Source organism: Ovis aries, chromosome 13, assembly GCF_016772045.2.
Source record: "Ovis aries strain OAR_USU_Benz2616 breed Rambouillet chromosome 13, ARS-UI_Ramb_v3.0, whole genome shotgun sequence".
Classification (NCBI taxonomy): domain Eukaryota; kingdom Metazoa; phylum Chordata; class Mammalia; order Artiodactyla; family Bovidae; genus Ovis; species Ovis aries.
In genome coordinates, this window is record NC_056066.1 from 21,237,993 (window position 1) to 21,256,742 (window position 18,750).

The window sequence follows — 18,750 nt, forward strand, 5'->3', positions numbered from 1 at the left end:
GGGATGTTCCTAACCCAGAGATCGAACTGGTGTCTCCTGCATTGGCAGGAGGGCTCTTTACCACGGCGCCGCCAGGGAAGCCCTAAAGCAACGACACCTCAATGTGAAAAAGAGAGGAAAAGAATAAGACTCTGTTTTGATTCCTGAGCTTCCCAGGTGGTGCTAGTGGTAAAGAACCCACCTGTCCACACAAGAGACATAAGAGCTGCTGGTTCGATACCTAGAGAAGATCTCCTGGAGGAGGGCATGGCAACCCACACCAGTATTCTTGCTTACAGAATTCCATGGACAGAGGAGCTGACAGGCTACAGTCCAAAGGGTCACAAAGAACCAAACACAATGGAAACAACTGAGCCTGCTCACATGCACGTCTTGATTCCTACCTGCCTGCACTCTTTTCTAGGACCATTGCTCCATATGGAGATCATCAGCCCTATAGCAGCGTTTGGGCATTATCTAGCGGGATGTGTCCCCCATTTGTATGTCACTTCCAGATTCGGGGCAGAAGATCAGGTTCGGAGCATTTTTCCCATTTCCTATCCACCCTACCATCCTCGCACCTGCCTCTCCCAGTGTTCACTCACTCCTGGAAAAAAGGCTTTCAAAGATAATGCACATTTCTGGATAACACACTAAAGAGCAACAATTCTGGGTTGAAATTTTCTACCTACTCTCTATTCTCTGTCCTTCCCTTCTGCCCTTCAAGATATGTGCTTCCAAGACGCCTCGTGTGAAATCCTCAAGACCAAGTATTAGGGGTCATACAGCTTTCTTTCTAAGCCACCAATGAAAAGCAAGTCTTCAGGTATCTCCCTGGATTTGTGTCATTTCACTAAGTAATAGAAAAAGAAGCCCAGTACACAAAGGACCAAAATGCCTATGGAAGCTCCTTGTCAAGTTACTGTCTGGAGCATTCAAGTTTCTCTTGCTAACTAAGATCACCTTACAGAAGCCAAGATTTACAGGGAAAAGAACTGTGAAAATAAAGTATTAGAAATCTTTTGTTTAAAATGTACTGGCCTCAGGACTTCCTCGGTGGTACAGAGGTTAAGACCTTCTCTTCAACTGCAGGGGCTGAGGGTTTGATCCCAGATCAGGGAGCCAAGATTCCATACACCTTGTGGCCAAAAACCCAAACCATAAAACAGAAACAGTGTTGTAACAAATTCAGTAAAGACTTTAAAAATGGTCCACATCAAAAAAAAATCTTAAACAAAATGTACTGGCCTCACGTAAATAGGCTTTCTTCCTTCTCTTCCTTCTCTTCTCCCTTGTTCGTTCTTTCTCGCAAAGATGCAGTTGTATTTATTGAGTACAATAGATTGCTCTAAAAGCTTGTTGAATTAAAGTACAATAATGAGATACACCAAATAAATTCTCTCTAGCAGAGGATTACTGTGGATGCTCAAGATGACTACAATTTAAACAAGAGCAAGCCAAGATCTAGATAAAGCCCTTCTGAGCTTCAGAAATCAGAAGCGGAAGCTGCAAGTTCCTTTAATAGCAAACACTGTTAATCGTAGCTGAGTAATTAAGGATGAGAAGCTAAAAAAACATGGACATTTATCCAAGACTGATGTGCTTGTTATACCGGTTTACAAATCCTTGCATCTTCATTTTGGGACTAGTAGTCTTTAAATCTTTTTGTACCCTGGAGAGGAAAAGAGAGTTATTTGTCAATGCGAAGGATACGTCAAGATAAACTGCTAAGACATTTATATCCTCACGCAGTCTCATCCACTTGAGTGAGATGCAGAGTCATCTCTACGGCTGTAAAGTTGTTATGTTAAATGTGTTTCATTAATATTCTTCATGTGCCAACACCAAATGAAAGAAGCACAGGCATAAAGTGGTACCATTTTGAAATACCCCAGATGGGAGTAAGGCAACTGAGCACTGCAACATAGCTGTCCGGATGCTCTGATGCACCACTACACCTTAAGATATCTTAATATTGAGGACTATTTGACAGTTACATTTATAATATCTTATAGCAAAGATCCAATATAAGCTTTCTACTTAATTCCATTGTATTATGGTCATCTTTTGTAATCTACATCTCAGTAATTATGAGATGCCTTTACAGCCTCACACATTTTGTGCCATGAATCCATCTATTAGAACTTGGATCTTAACAAAGTATACAGTCCAAGTGAAGAAGAAAACATTGTCCTGACTTTGAGCCCCTGCCAGACGTTCCAGTAGGGATGGTGGTGATAACACAAACTGGCAGCTCTAGACCCTTTTGCCAATGAAAGTATTATTTAAGTAGTATTTCTTCAAAGGAAGGAAGCCTATTTTGTGTTGTGGAGTTCCTTTGCCTTCGAATATACTTCACACTTTTAAACTGGCTATACTGTCTGGTATGCAAAATAAGAGGTGGTGAGTTAGAGGTGTGTCAGCTGTTGCAACTGTATTACTTGTGTCTAGTCACCAACGTTACAAACACCACAGTTTCCACAGATCTCCAGTAGAACACACCATGACTGATAAGAAGCAAAGATGATTCCACGCTTTATTGATTTAAAAAGGAAATATCTTAAAAATGCAGTATAACAATGCAATCTTTGCAACAATGTATATATAGATTGAATCCTCCAGGGTATTCAACTTCTATGGCTATTCTTCACATGCTCGCCTGGCTCTAGAAGATCCAGCCCACTTGGACACAGCAGCGGACGATCTTGTACTTGGAGGTCCCTGCAATAGCTTTCTGTACCAGATGCATGTAAGTTGCACTGCTTCTGTTGTCTTTAAAGCAGCTTCTTCGGGAATTTTATCTAACCGATTCTCGCTATATGACCTACTCAGCTCAACTGAATGGCTTTACGATAAGGCATTCTATAGCATTCTTTCCAGCCTTCTCAGGTGGTAAAGAATATGCCTGCCGTGCAGGAGACACAGGTTCAATCCTCAGGGTACAAAGATTCCCCTGGAGAAGGAATGGCAACCCACTCTAGTATGCTCGCCTGGAAAATCCCATGGACGGAGGAGTCTGGAGGGTCCATGGGGTTGCAAAAAGAGCTGGACATGACTTAGCGACTAACACAACAATAAGCATTCTTTTCACAGGATAACACGTGAAAGTCTGCATAGCAACAGCAAGATTAGTGGAGTTGAACTTTTTAAGCATTTGGTGTTGATTACCCATGTAAAGACACTTGGGCACTGAAACTTCAAAGACACAGACACCCTGCTCTCTTGGGTTATCCCCACAGTTTAAAAATTCATCATATATCTAAGCTCCTGCAGCCCGAGATCCACAAGTCTGATTTCTAAATGAAACTTTTTCTGACACTCTACTGCCATTCAAAGCCCTGGACATTTTTACCCTGAGGAGTTTTATCTTGGGAGAAATGGGGCAGTGGAATATTGATGAAGCATTTGAAGGTGTCTTCATGGAAATGAATTTCCTTCTGAGATATTCCAGAGACACATCAAAAGGAAAGACCAGGCACCTCATGGACTCAGTCAACTTTGAACCATTTCTCTTTCAGGGTGGCTGATACCAGATATTAACTTCAGCATTAGAAACACAAAGTCTTCCTCATTCCATTTGTGATTTTATATTATCACAAATAAATTTGGCTACTGAGAGACATTTTACTTTTTGGGAATGAAAAGTAATCTATCATACTTTTTTAAAAGTAATAAGAAATAGAAAAATGATTACCTATAATTTTATTACCCAAAGGAAATTATGGATGACATTGAAGTATATTTTTCTAGCCTTTTTCCTATGAAATTTTAAAAGACTGAGCTCATACAGCATACACAACTTTGTGGCATGCTTTCTTGAACATTTCATCATGCTTTCTCGTATATCATTAAAAATCTTTCAGGAAGACTACATGTTATTTCATAAACAAATGCATCATAATTCATTAATCACATTTCTATTGTAATTAAATTATTTATAATTTTTCTCAATTATTAATAGACTTCAGTAAACATCTTTAGATGTAAAACCATAATAAATTCTCAAGTTATTTCCTTATGAAATATAGATTTGCAAAATTTTAGTTGTGGGGTTAAAGTTATAATCTTTAAATCTCTTCACACATTTTGCCAAATAGCTTTTCAGAAAATAATTATACCAATTTAAACTCCCCCAGCCTGGGTATGAGAATAAACACTGCACTTTCTGTTATTTGTGTCAGGTCATCTCATTTTTTAAAATTTTTGCTAATTTGATGAATGAAAATAGCATCTATCCAAAAGATACCAGTCTTCTGAAAATTGCTGTATGGATTCAAAGCAATTCAATAGAAGTTCTAACAGAATTTTTCATGGCACTTGAGAAACAATTCTTTAAAAAGAATTATTTATTTATTTGGCTGCATCTGGTCTTTGTTGCAGCATGCCAGCTCTTAGTTGTGGTATGTGGGCTCTAGCTTCCTGACCAGGGATTGAACCCAGGCCCCCCGCATTGGGATCATGGAGTCTTAGCCACTGGACCACCAGGGAAGTCCCAAGAAATGTTTTCTTAAATGTATATGGAAGAGTAACAAGCAAAGGAGAAACTAAATATTTTAGAAAGATAATGGGGGAATTCCTTTTTATTTGATATCTGCACTTACTTTGAAGCTCAAGTAACTAAGATGATACGGTTGTATGTGGAGGTAGACAAAATGACCTATGATAGGCAGGATAGAAACAGACCCATTAAAATATAAAAACTTGACTCATGATGGTGATACAGGGCAGGTCAAGAGGAACAGAACAAATTTTTCAATGATTAGAGCTAGATAAAAAATTACACATACTAAAAAACTAGAATAGGATCCCATCTTTCCAAATACAAAAATAAATTCCAGACCGATTAGGACTTAAACATAAAACTTTGAAACTTTTAGTTTTATTGGCAAATATCTTGCTGACCTTGGGAAGGGTACAGATTTTTCAATCGAGACTCAGGAAGCATTAGCTAGACATAAGACACTCATGAAAAAAGAATGATGAATCTAAAATTAAAAGCTTCTCTTCAATATCATATTATTCAATACTTTGAGCAAGTGATTTAATTTCTCTGTGCCTTTGCTCATCTGTAGAATAAAATAATAACAGTACCTACTTCTTTGGTTCTTTCTGCAAATCAAGAGTTAACTCATGTTCTCATTCAGAACAACTATTTGATATTTAGTGAGCACTCAATAGTCATCAGCTCATTATTACTGTCGTATGAAAGGTTTATATATTTTGTATAATAAAACAAAGTTATCTTTATTATTTTCTTAGTGATTTTATTGTTTGACCTTAAAAATATCCCTATCTAGTTCCCATGGAGATATAACATTCATGAAAAATATGCTTAATTTTTATATACTGATTATTATTAATACATTTCATTTTTTCATAATGTAAAAATTTATTTTAAGGCATACTCTGAAAAATGGACTTAAACTAATTATCCAGACATTGTGCTTCATAAACCTTTACTCTCTCACTGATTCATGAAGTCTGCATGATAGAATATTAATTTTGCCTCTTTATTTGTATTTGCATTAATTTATTCTTTTTAATTCTGTATTAATTAGTTGGAGGTGAATCTTTGTAACAATTTATCAGGGAAACTACTCATGTCTCTTACATCATTTTCACATGTATATAACATAAAATTGATTTTTGAGGCTCCTTCAACTTTCTTTTTTTTAATCTTATTTTCTTTTTTTTTTAATTTTTTTTTTTTACTTTATTTTACTTTACAATACTGTATTGGTTTTGCCATACATCAACATGCATCCACCACAGGTGTACATGAGTTCCCAATCCTGAAACCCCTCCCACCTCCCTCCCTATACCATCTCTCTGGGTCATCCCAGTGCACCAGCCCCAAGCATCCTGTATCCTTCATCAAACCTAGACTGGTGATTCATTTCTTACATGATAGTATACATGTTTCAATGCCATTCTCCCAAATCATCCCACCCTCTCCCTCTCCCACAGAGTCCAAAAGTCTGTTCTAAACATCTGTGTCTCTTTTGCTGTCTCGCATACAGGGTTATCGTTACCATCCTTCTAAATTCCATGTATATGTGTTAGTATGCTGTATTGGTGTTTTTCTTTCTGGCTTACTTCACTCTGTATAATCGGCTCCAGTTTCATCCACCTCATTAGAACTGATTCAAATGTATTCTTTTTAATGGCTGAGTAATACTCCACTGTGTATGTACCACAGCTTTCTTATCCATTCATCTGCTGATGGACATCAGCAGGTTGCTTCCATGTCCTGGCTATTATAAACAATGCTGCGATCAACATTGGGGTACATGTGTCTCTTTCAATTTTCCAAGCCTTTTTTCCAAAAGGCACGAAATAAAAGCTCCAGAAGTCATCTGCTGCTGCTGCTGCTGCTGCTGCTGCTAAGTCTCTTCAGTCATGTCCGACTCTGTGCGACCCCATAGATGGCAGCCCACCAGGCTCCTCTGTCCACGGGATTTTCCAGGCAAGAGCACTGGAGTGGGGTGCTATTTCCTTCTCTGCCAGAAGTCATCTAGACTTGTAATTATAAAACCAATACCGATTCACATTAGTCAGTTATAAGGAAGCCCAAGTCAGGCCTCTCTAGTACAAAAAGCAGTTGTAAAATATACATCAGTATTTGACAAGTTCAGTCTGGACCTTTTCTGCAAAAAGACGTCTTATTATTTTGCAAAAAAAAGAAAAAGTCACATGATTGCTTATCATCAATCTTTGCGAGATTTAAAATCATCATATAAGCCCCAAATTATGAATGTATAAAACATTGACTGCGTGATGATCTTTTGGAACTAAGCTCACCACTGGGATGAGAAAGCCTGACTTCCTTCTAGGCAGCATATAATGCAGAACAACAGCAGTGGATCTAAAATAAATATGCTTGGATGTGCTACTTTCTTATTTATTATAAGTTACCGTTTTACAATCTGAAGTTTCAAGAAGTTTTTTTGACATAATTGAGGACAGACATGAAAATAGCTATGTTGTAAAATCTATATAGCTGAGATTCTTTTTTTTAAGGCAATACATAGTTTATCAAAATCCTTGGTTGGTCTGATTAAAAAGCCGACCTGCCTAGAAATGTAAGGGAATGAAGTTAGCCTGGTGAAGCTGAGGAATGTGCAAGTGATGGGAGAAAAACCCTTAAAAACATTAATGCCCTAAATAAATGGAGGAAAAAAAAAAAGAAAGCTTTCACCTGAAGTGATCAACCTGCGTTCTTTTTCCACCTGTTTTTTATTAGGTTTGGCGACACCTTGCTTCTGGAAAGTGGCATAATCTACTATGTGCATGCATGCTCAGTAGTGTCCAACTCTTTGCGACTCCATGGCCAGGCTCCTCTGTCCATGGGATTTTCCAGGCAAGAATACAGGAGTGGGTTGTCAATTCCTCCTCCAGGAGATCTTCCCAACTCAGGAATCAAACCCACGTCTCCTGAGTCTCCTGAATCGGCAGAGCTGGTTGTTTATCACTGAGCCACCTGGCAGAGCTGGTTGTTTATCACTGAGCCACCTAATCCATTATAAGCACCTAAGTAAAATAAAGACTTAAAAAATGTCACTTGCCTGGACTTATTACCAAATGTCTCTGTTTCAACGAACTTAAAGTGTAATCCTTGCATGGTGTAAAAAGGCACCTGATTAAAACAGAGAACCTCGTGTATAGCTCAATCTTGGCCCCCTGAGACCTTGAGTCACTTAAGCCAAGTTATATAACTTTTTTTGCCTTCATTATCCTCATGCTTAAAGTCAAGGGTCCAAACTAGATGCCATCAATGTTACAGGGTTATCAAACATGTAAAGTGCTTAGAGCATTGAGTCCCTAGTGAAAACACAAAGAATTGTTCTTTTCATCACTGAAATGTATGATTCTCTTGTTCAGAGCCTCCTCAGCATCTCCAGCCATCTTCAGAAATCTGGTTTATTCTAATAGAACTAGCCATTATCTTAAGTCCTTTGTGATCCTGTCAACCCTTGGAAATCAGAATGGATTGGTTCTCCACAATATGGGCATGAATAAATCTTTCCTGCCCACACCAGACTTTAAGACATATTCTAGAGCAAGGGGAAGAAAAGAGTATCTTCTCAGGGACACCCTAACTTCTCTGTGACTTGTTAATATGTTCTGCAGTTTTCCAGGAAAATATCACCCATAACCCCTCTCTGTGCGTCCCATTGGCAATATCCCTCCATGCTGGAATTAAAGCCGAGCAGTATGAAATTTTAGAAAGTTCTTCCTTTTCTGTGAATCCATTGTTTCAAATCTGCATATTAAATTATTTCACAACAGATATTTTATTTGGTAAGAAAATGCAGATTGTTAGATGATAGAGAGATAGACAGTCAGAAATCAACATGAACTAAAAGGAAGTCTGCCAATAAAACTTTCTTACAACGAGTATCAAATTGGGAACTTGGTTTTATATCAATTCCTTAGCGGGACATGCTGATGTTTTCCTAATCTGAAAGAAATAGGCATGTATATGTGAGAGAAGAGGAGGGAAGTCTTAGGTGAGCCATCAGTATCCATCAGAATTTTTTTAATCCAATTTAATTTTGGTGGTTTAATTATTCCTGAGGTCTGGCAATTTTGACAAACTGCTGAAATACATCAAATACAAGTGGCAGGGCTGAAGACAAGACCCAGTTTGAGAATTATAACTAGAAAATGATAGAACAGTAAAGGCGAAGGACACTTCCTGGAAGAATTAAGAAACAGAAGTGCAACTCCAGACTTTGATCCTCAATGAGGGCGGTTTGGGCTTCCCAGGTAGCGCAGTGGTGAAAAATCCACCTGCCAAGCAGGAGATGGGGGTTCGATCCCTAGGTTGGGAAGATCCCCTGGAAAAAGAAATGGCAATCCACTCCAGTATTCTTGCCTGTTGGGCTACAGTCCATGGTGTCTCAAAGAGTGGAACATGATTAAGCATGCGCACATGAGGGCATTTTAGGTAGAGGCGTAAACAGATGTCTCAACTCCTGAATCATCATTGTTTCAACTGCTCATTAACATATTCCTCTAGATAATTTTAGGTCTGTGAAGCAAAGAGGGGTAAAAAACTTAAAAAGAACTTTGAGGCAGACTTCCTGAGCCCCTTAGGGTTTGCCGAGTGTCAGGGTGGGAGGCTGGGCATACTTTTTTGCTAAATAAGAAAAAATTTTGTTGCCAGTGAGTAAGCCGGGAACCTAAGTGGTCTCACCACTCTGCTGTTCAGCAAGGGGCAAAAAGACCAACAAAATCTGCAGCACTGGAGAACTTCATCAGTAAATGAAGTGCTATATAAGGGAATAATGTCTATTTTTTTCTGGCTTGGAGGACAAAAACTGTCCTGATCCTATTATAAATAAGATTGTTATTAGCGGAATTTGTGGGCTTCCCTGGTGGCTCAGAGGTTAAAGCATCTGCCTGCAATGTGGGAGACCTGGGTTTGATCCCTGGGTCAGGAAGACCCCCTGGAGAAGGAAATAGCAACCCACTCCAGTATTCTTGCCTGGAGAATCCCATGGACGGAGGGGCCTGGTGGGCTACAGTCCACAGGGTCGCAAAGAGTCGGACACGACTGAGCGACTTCACGTTCACTTTTCACTTTCACTTTTAAACCAATGAAGCTCAGACTTTAGAGCAGGTAGAATATTAAAAATACACATTCTCTTTCACTTAATGACATTATTTTTGTGTGTTTTTCTTATAAAAATACATAGGTCCTTCACGAAACTTTTGGAAGATGCAACCACGGGCAAGGAATAAAACACAAATGTCCTGCAACCCCAAGACCTAGTGATGAATTCAGTTAACAGCAAGCATCCTTATAATGCAGTGTGTCCTTGTGACACAGGATTGCTTTTTAGCAGTAAAGCTGCTATCTAGTGACATAGGAAGGGGGCAGCTTTAGAAGTCAACACTTTTATTAAAATAAAGTTCTCTTACCATTTGTGGGAAAAATTATATTCATACATATTCATAAGTGTTGGATTAAAAATGTCCTTCTGATACCAGAGAAAGGATTCACCTTCTCAGTTGGTTATTTGTGCAATGTTCTGTGAGATTTTTGTCTTTTTTAGACTAACTTAGCTTAGTTTCTGTGGTTTGGGGGAATCTAATCCATTACTAAGACATATGATTTATTCCGATTTCCTTATTTCTTCCACCAACAGCAAAATTGCACACCATCATCTGTTAGCAGAACTATGGCAGTGATTATTTAATCTGGCCAGTAGAGTGATGAGTGAAAGATTGCAGACCTGTTACTCTCAAGTTGATATGCTGCCATGTGATAAAATATCACACAATCCCACCTAGTATTCAAATCACTGCAGATGGTGACTGCAGCCATGAAATTAAAAGATGCTTACTCCTTGGAAGACAAGTTATGACCAACCTCGATAGCATATTCAAAAGCAGAGACATTACTTTGCTGACTAAAGTCTGTCTAGTCAAGACTATGGTTTTCCAGTGGTCATGTATGGATGTGAGAGTTGGACTGTGAAGAAGGCAGTGCGCCGAAGAATTGATGCTTTTGAACTGTGGTGTTGGAGAAGACTCTTGAGAGTCCCTTGGACTGCAAGGAGATCCAACCAGTCCATTCTGAAGGAGATCAACCCTGGGATTTCTTTGGAAGGAATGATGCTAAAGCTGAAGCTCTAGTACTTTGGCCACCTCATGCGAAGAGTTGACTCATTGGAAAAGACTCTGATGCTGGGAGGGATTGGGGGCAGGAGGAGAAGGGGACGACAGAGGATGAGATGGCTGGATGGCATCACGGACTCAATGGACATGAGTCTGAGTGAACTCTGGGAGATGGTGATGGACAGGGAGGCCTGGCGTGCTGCAATTCACGGGGTCGCAAAGAGTCGGACACGACTGAGCAACTGAACTGAACTGAACTGATTCAAATATGGAAGTGCATCAAAATAAGTTTAATTGAATGTTTCATCTTTCTTCTTCACTTTCGTACTTAATAGAGGCAAATAGGAAGACAAATAACTTTTTGTTACATTCTAGAAATAGTCACAAAATTTCACTGGGACATTCCATTAGACTTCCTGATGAGAGAGAATTCCGGTAGAGAGAAAGGGAGAGAAAAAAGGAAAAGTGAGAGAATAGTGACATCATCCAAAAGGCGAGAGACAAACCAATAATGTTTCCTTGGTAGAGATGTCAGTTTTGTAAAGTTGGTTCAAAATGGAATTGTTTTTCACTATTTGAAGGCACACTGGTTCCCTCCCTACACACCGGGACCTGTGTGTCCACATGGCCCTGTCTGCTCACAAGGCTCTCACACCCATATCAGTTGTGCTGCTGCTATTAGGATCTATTTCTACCCTAAGGGTCCATTCAACACTGACTCTGTGGGGCTTTCCCACACCAACAATCACTTCTCTAACTCTCCAGACACCAACTGGGTATCCAAGGATTCTATCCCGTTGTGACACTAACCACTCCCAGGGCTCAGTCCCATGGGACCACTCCCACCTCAGACATCAGCTGCAAGTCTGGGTTCCCTGTACTGCTGGCTACTCCACTATAAGGCCAGGGACAGCACCATCCTCTCCTCAGGTGTGATAATTTGCTGTAATGCTTATAGATCTCAAGAAAACAGGTTAGGTGCTATTCCTGCTTTATTATTAAGGACACAACTGAAGAACAGCCAGATAGAAGAGATGAATAGGCCAAGGCATGCTGGCTTGTTAGACACTTTCTTTGATATTTGATATTCTGTAATGTATTTGATATTCTCTAATATATCCTTGCTGGAGAAAGGAATGACAACCCACTCCTATATTCTTGCCTGGAGAATCCCACGGACAGAGGAGGCTGGCGGGCTACAGTCCGTGGGGTCGCAAAGAGCTGGACATGACTGGAGCAACTGAACATGTAATATATTCTCGGGCTTCCCTGATGGCTCAGATGGTAAAGAATCCGCCTGTGATGCAATAGACCTGGGTTCTCTGACTGGATCTTTCAGACAGAATCTGGAAGATCCCTTGGAAAAGGAAATGACAACCAACTCCAGTATTCTTGCATGGAGAATTCCACGGACAGAGGAGCCTGATGGGCTACAGTTCATGGGGTCGCAAAGAGTTGGACATGATTGAACAACTAACACTTTCACTTTCACTTCACTTCACTTCGATATTTTCTTGAATATATTGAATATGTTCAGTATGATTGTATTCCCATATTATCTCCTCCAGATTTATTACACCGATAGCTATGTCTTTATGTCATATTAAATTCAACATTTTAGATTAAATCTAAACAATTTAGATTAGAATTAGATCTAGTGCTTCCAGTTTCAGTTTTTTGTTTGTTTCTATGTTTTAAATCTGGGAGATTTCTAACTTCTGAAGGAATATTTACAAATGGAATGATCTTATCTACCATGTTCAATTATATAGTTCAATTAAATATATAAATTTCAATGGCTATCCTTATTTAACTATGCTTCAAGTTTCTGAGAGAAATTCATTATTCTTGCTACTAAATGATTCATGGGGTGTGATAGTGTGTCAGTGTGTTGCTGCATTGGGTCTGAACACCTGGCAATAAATGAGAAGGATACGTAACAGAACTGGACCACAGGACATCAGGACTAGAAAGAACCTTTGGAAATTTCCTAGTCACGTTAAACAGAACATAAAACTCAAGACCACAGCCTTGTCTAACTCAATGAAACTAGGAGCCATGCCGTGGAGGGCCACCCAAGACAGACAAGTCATGGTGGAGAGGTCTGACAGAATGTGGTCCACAGGAGAAGGGAATGGCAAACCACTTCAGTATTCTTGCCTTGAGAGCCCCATGAACAGTATGGAAAGGCAGAAAGACAGAACACTGAAAGAGGAACTCCCCAGGTCGGTGGGTGCCCAATATGCTACTGGAGATCAGTGGATAAACAACTCCAGAAAGAATGAAGAGATGGAGCCAAAGCAAAAGCAACACATGCAGAGATGAGCAACAGAGAACATTGCATGAACCAAGGTCCATGAATATGGAGGAGATCATCGAATCAGCAAACTAAAATGGACTGGAATGGGTGAATTTAACTCAGATGACCATTATATCTACTACTGTAGGCAAGAATCCCTTAGAAGAAATGGAGTAGCCTCATAGTCAACAAAAGAGTCCAAAATGCAGTACTTGGATGCAATCTCAAAAATGACAGAATGATCTCTGTTTATTTCCAAAGCAAACCATTCAATATCACAGTAATCCAAGTCTATGTCCTGACCAGTAATGCTGAAGAAGCTGAAGTTGAACAGTTCTATGAAGACCTACAAGACCTTCTAGAACTAACACAATAAAAGATGCCCTTTTCATTATAGGGGACTGGAATGCAAAAGTAGTGAAGAAATACCTGGAGTAACAAGCAAATTTGGTCGTGGAATACAAAATGAAACAGGTAAAAGGTTACAGAGTTTTGCCAAGAGAACGCACTGGTCATAGTATACACCCTTTCCAACAATACAAGAGAAGACTCTACACATGAACATCATCAGATGGTCAATACTGAAATCAGATTGATTATATTCTTTCCAGCCAAAGATAGAGAAGCTCTATACAGTCAGCAAAAACAAGACCAGGAGCTGACTGTGGCTCAGATCATGAACTCCTTATTGCCAAATTCAGACTTAAATTGAAGAAAGTAGGGAAAACCACTAGACCATTCACGTATGACCTAAATCAAATCTTTTACAATTATACACTGGAAGTGACAAATAGATTCAAGGGATTAGATCTGATAGAGTGCCTGAAGAACTATGGATGGAGGTTTGTGACATTGTACAGGAGGCAGGGATCAAGATCATCCCCAAGAAAAAGAAATGCAAAAGGCAAAATGGCTGTCTGAGGAGGTCTTACAAATAAATGAGAAAAGAAAAGATGTGAAAAGCAAAGGAGAAAAGGAAATATATCTGAATGCAGAGTTCCAAAGAATAGCAAGGAGAGATAAGAAAGCCTTCCTCAGTGATCAATACAAAGAAATAGAAGAAAACAACAGAATGGGAAAGACTAGAGATCCATTCAAGAAAATTAGATACCAAGGGAACAATTCATGTAAAGATGGGCACAATAAAGGACAGAAATGGTATGGACCTAACAGAAGCATAAGATATTAAGAAGAGGTGGCAAAAATACACAGAAGAACTATACAAAAAAGAGCTTCATGACCCAGATAACCATGATGGTATGATCACTCACCTAGAGCCAGACACCCTGGAATGTGAAGTCAAGTGGGCTTCAGGAAGCATCACTACAAACAAAGCTGGTGAAGGTGATGGAATTGCAGTTGAGCTGTCTCAAATCCTGAAAGATGATGCTGTGAAAGTGCTGCACTCAATATGCTAGCAAATTTGGAAAACTCATTAGTGACCACAGGACTGGAAAAGATGTTTTCATTCCAATCCCAAAGAAAGGCAATGCTAAAGAATGCTCAAACTACCACACAATTACACTCATCTCACACCCTAACAAAGTAATGCTCAAAACTCTCCAAGCCAGGCTTCAACAATGTGTGAACTGTGAACTTTCAGATGTTCAAGTGGGATTTAGAAAAGGCAGAGTATCCAGAGATCAAATTGCCAACATCCATTGGAGCACTCAAAAAGGAAGAGAGTCCCAGAAAAACATCTACTTCTGCTTCACTGACTACACCAAAGCCTTTGACTATGTGGATCATGACAAATTGTGGAAAATTCTGAAAGAGATAGGAATACCAGACCACCTGACCTGCTTCCTTAGAAATCTGTATGCCTGTCAAGAAGCAACACTTAGAACTGGACATGGAACAACAGAGTGGTTCCATCGGGAAAGGAGTATGTCAAAGTTGTATATTGTCATCCTGCTTATTTAACTTATAGGCAGAGTACATCATGAGAAATGCTGGACTGGATGAAGCACAGTCTGGAATCAAGATTGCCAGGAGAAATATCAGTAACCTCAGATATGCAGATGACACCACCCTTATGGCAGAAAGTGAAGAACTAAAGAGCCTCTTGATGAAAGTGAAAGAGGAGAGTGAAAAAGTTGGCTTAAAACTCAGCATTCGGAAGATTAAGATCATGGCATCCAGTCCCATCACTTTATGGCAAATAGATGGGGAAACAGTGAGAGACTTTATTTTCTTGGGCTCCAAAATCACAGGAGATGGTGACTGTGGCCATGCAAGAAGCCTTTCTTCTAGGTTATGACCAACCTAGACAGCATATTAAAAAGCAGAGACTTTACTTTGCCAGCAAAGGTCCATCTAGTCAAAGCTATGGTTTTTCCAGTAGTCATGTATGGATGTGAGAGTTGGACTATAAAGAAAGATGAGCACTGAAGAATGCTTTTGAACTGTGGTGTTGGAGAAGACTTCTGAGAGTCTGTTGGACTGCAAGGAGAACCAATCAGTTCATCCTAAAGGAAATCAGTCTGAAATATTCACTGGAAGGACTGATGCTGAAGCTGAAACTCCAATATTTTGACCACCTGGTATGAAGAACTGACTCATCTGAAAAGATCCTGATCCTGGGAAATATTGAAGGTGGAAGGAGAAGGGGGCAACAGATGATGACATGGTTGGATGTCATCACCAACTCGATGGACATGAGTTTGAGTAAGCTCCGGGAGTTGGTGATTGACAGGGAGGCCTGGTGTGCTGCAGGCCGTGGTGTCGCAAAAAGTCGACACAACTGACTGGAAACTCAAGAGGACATGTTTCCAAAGCCTGCAACATTTGTTTGCAGGCTGGATGTTTATTTAGGTTAAAATACAAGTAAGGGTGTACATGGGGACTTTCTAGGTGGCTCAGACAGTGAAGAATCTGCTTGGAATTCAGGAGACCCAAGTTTGAACCCTGGGTCTGGAAGATCCCTTGGAGAAGGGAATGTCAACCCATTCCAGTATTCTTGCCTGGAGAATCCCATGAACAGAGGAACCTAGGGGGTACAGTCCATAGCGTCACAAAGAGTCGAACATGACTGAGCAACTAACAAGGGTGTACATAATAGCATGATACTTAGGAGCAATCCAGAATATATGTTATTTTTAGAGCTGTTCCTCAAAGTGGGGATCACAGACTTCCTGAACAAATCACAAGAGGTGCTTGTAAAATATGTAGACTCTTGTCCCATGGTTGAATAAGAATCTCTGACTGTACAATTCAGAAACAGGCTTTATTAACCATCTCTGTAGATGGCTTTTGGACAAAATCGACTTGAGAGCAATGGTTGATGGCATCAACCAGGAAAGAGTTATATCACTTTCCTGAACTTTGGAGTGTGTCCAGTTAAAATATACTCTTTGTTTCCTGAAAAAGAAGCAAAAATCCCTAAAAGCACAGAAAGAGAACCAGACATCAGAGAAGGATAACCAGATTGACTGACCCTCTGTTTCCATTTAACTCTAACCAGAGCATTTTCATTTGTGTTGGGAATGTCTTTGCTTTGGACTATACCAAGGAAATAACTGTGATAATAGTATAGAATCACCTGTATATTTTTTCCTTTATGGTCTATCCAGGCTCCTCCATCCATGGGATTCTCCAGGTAAGAATACTGGAGTGGGTTGCCATTTCCTTCTCCAGGGGATCTTCCCAACCCAGGGATTGAACCCAGATCTCCTGCATTGCAGGCAGATGCTTTAACCTCTGAGCCATCAGGGAAGCCCAAACAATGACATACTTTTCTTCAAAGATCACAGGGATAGAAATGTTGGCATAGGATGGAAAAATGTCTTGGGCAGGAAACGAGGATAAAAGAACTCCTGGTGGAAGTGTTCATTGGTGTAACTGCCATAGAGAGCAGTGTGGTGGAATCTAGAAAAGCTGAAAAATTGTTCCTTGTGCTTTGGAAATTCCATAATCAGTTACATTTCTAGGTAAACTGTTCTTAATATACATGAGTAGACCTCAAAATGGCTGACGTTGAATAAGACTCAATGTGGTAGCTCTTACAACAATCACCCAAGAAACGGATGGCTTTTATTGTAGATAAATTGCTGCAAGTTGGGTAGGATGCTAAACTCATGTGGCTAGCACATGGACAGTCAGGATCCCACCCAGGCAGGCACCCTTGCTGGGAACCCCTAGTCTAGACTGCCTCCGATGGTATCCTCGCATGCCTGTGTGCTAAGTCTCTTCAGTCGTGTCCAACTCTTTGTGACTCTACAGACTGTAGTCTGCCAGGCTCTTCTGTCCATGAGGTTTTTCAGGCAAGAATATGGACTGGGATACATGCCTACCTCCAGGGAATCTTCCCGATCCAGAGATCGAACCCTCTTCTCTTACATTTCCTGCATTGGCAGGCAGGTTCTTTACCACTAGCACCATCTGGGAAGCCCAGTGGTATCTTTATTAGCACTGAATTGTGTCCTCCCCAAAATCCATAGGCTAAAATCCTAACCCCAATACATCTCACAATGAGACTGTATTTAAAGATAGGGTCTTTCAAGAGATAAAGTTTCATTTTGTTATAGGGGTGGGCCCTGATCCAATAAGATTGGTATGCTTTTAAGAAAAAGGAGAGACACCAGGGATGTATGTGCACAGAGGAAAGGCCACCTGGGAACACAGAGAAGTCAGTCCCAAGCCAAGGAGGGAGACTTCAAGAAAAACCAAACCTGCTGACACTTTTTTCTTAGACTTTCAGCCTCTAGAATTGTGGGAAAATAAATTTGTTATTTAAGGCATCTAGCTATGGTGTTTTGTTTGGTAGCCATACAAACTGTATGTATATAACAGAGATACTTAAAAAGATAAACATAGATTCTCTATTAGTAATGAGCTATAAGAAACACACCCAATAACCAACTACAGGGAGAGTCAGAGGAAGGCGGTATGTTGATGTGCTGGAGCCCTATGACGGTGGTAAACAGGATGGGCTAGAGCTTGATGTGATAATATGAGTAGATCTCAAAAACCATGTTAAATGAAGAATGATATATCAAGTATGAAACCATTTGTGTGACTTTAAAACATGCTAACCCAACACACTTGTATAAATCAATGTAAAGACATGATAATGATTTTTCCATATCATGTGGGATTGCTCCAAGAGATAAGAAAGAAATGCATCCTGGCATGCAGGACAAACAGGAGTTGTAGCTTACTTGGCAGAATAAAGTTTGCCAGATATATTAAGTAATAGAAGATGTCTTTAAACATATATGAAATGTTAATAGTTACCATTCTGGGCTGTGGTTATGCAAGCCTTTTTATTTCTTAAACTCAACATAGTCTTAGAAAAAGAATATTCTAATTCAGAATATTAATCGTCAACCTCCAGGATCTAATGCCTAATGATCTGAGGTGGAGCTGATGCCATAATAATATAAATAAAGTGCACAGTAAATTGTAATGTGCTTGAATCATCCTGAAACCATCACCCCCACCCTGCTCCATGGAAAAATTGTCTTCCACAAAACCGATCCCCAGTGCCAAATGGTGAGATTCTAAGAATCTAACTGGTGTTAGATAAGAGTGGTTCAGACATTTCTGAGGAGACATGAAACATATAGGCTTGGTCCCTCGGGTAGTCTGTGGTGTAAAATATGCAAGTGCTCAGAATAACGCCCAGTACATTCTTAGCCTTCCACTATGGATGTGCTCCTAGGATTATTATCACATAGTTATCCTAGGATTAGAAATAATACATGAAAAACATGTGGCACTCAATTGGAATTTTATAAGCAACAACTCTGCAGCCCTAATTAAGAGTACTGGATGATTTGAGAAAGACAGAAAGGAAAGTTGGTGTAAAATTAATATGAGCCATCATGGATCCAAAAAATCTGGAT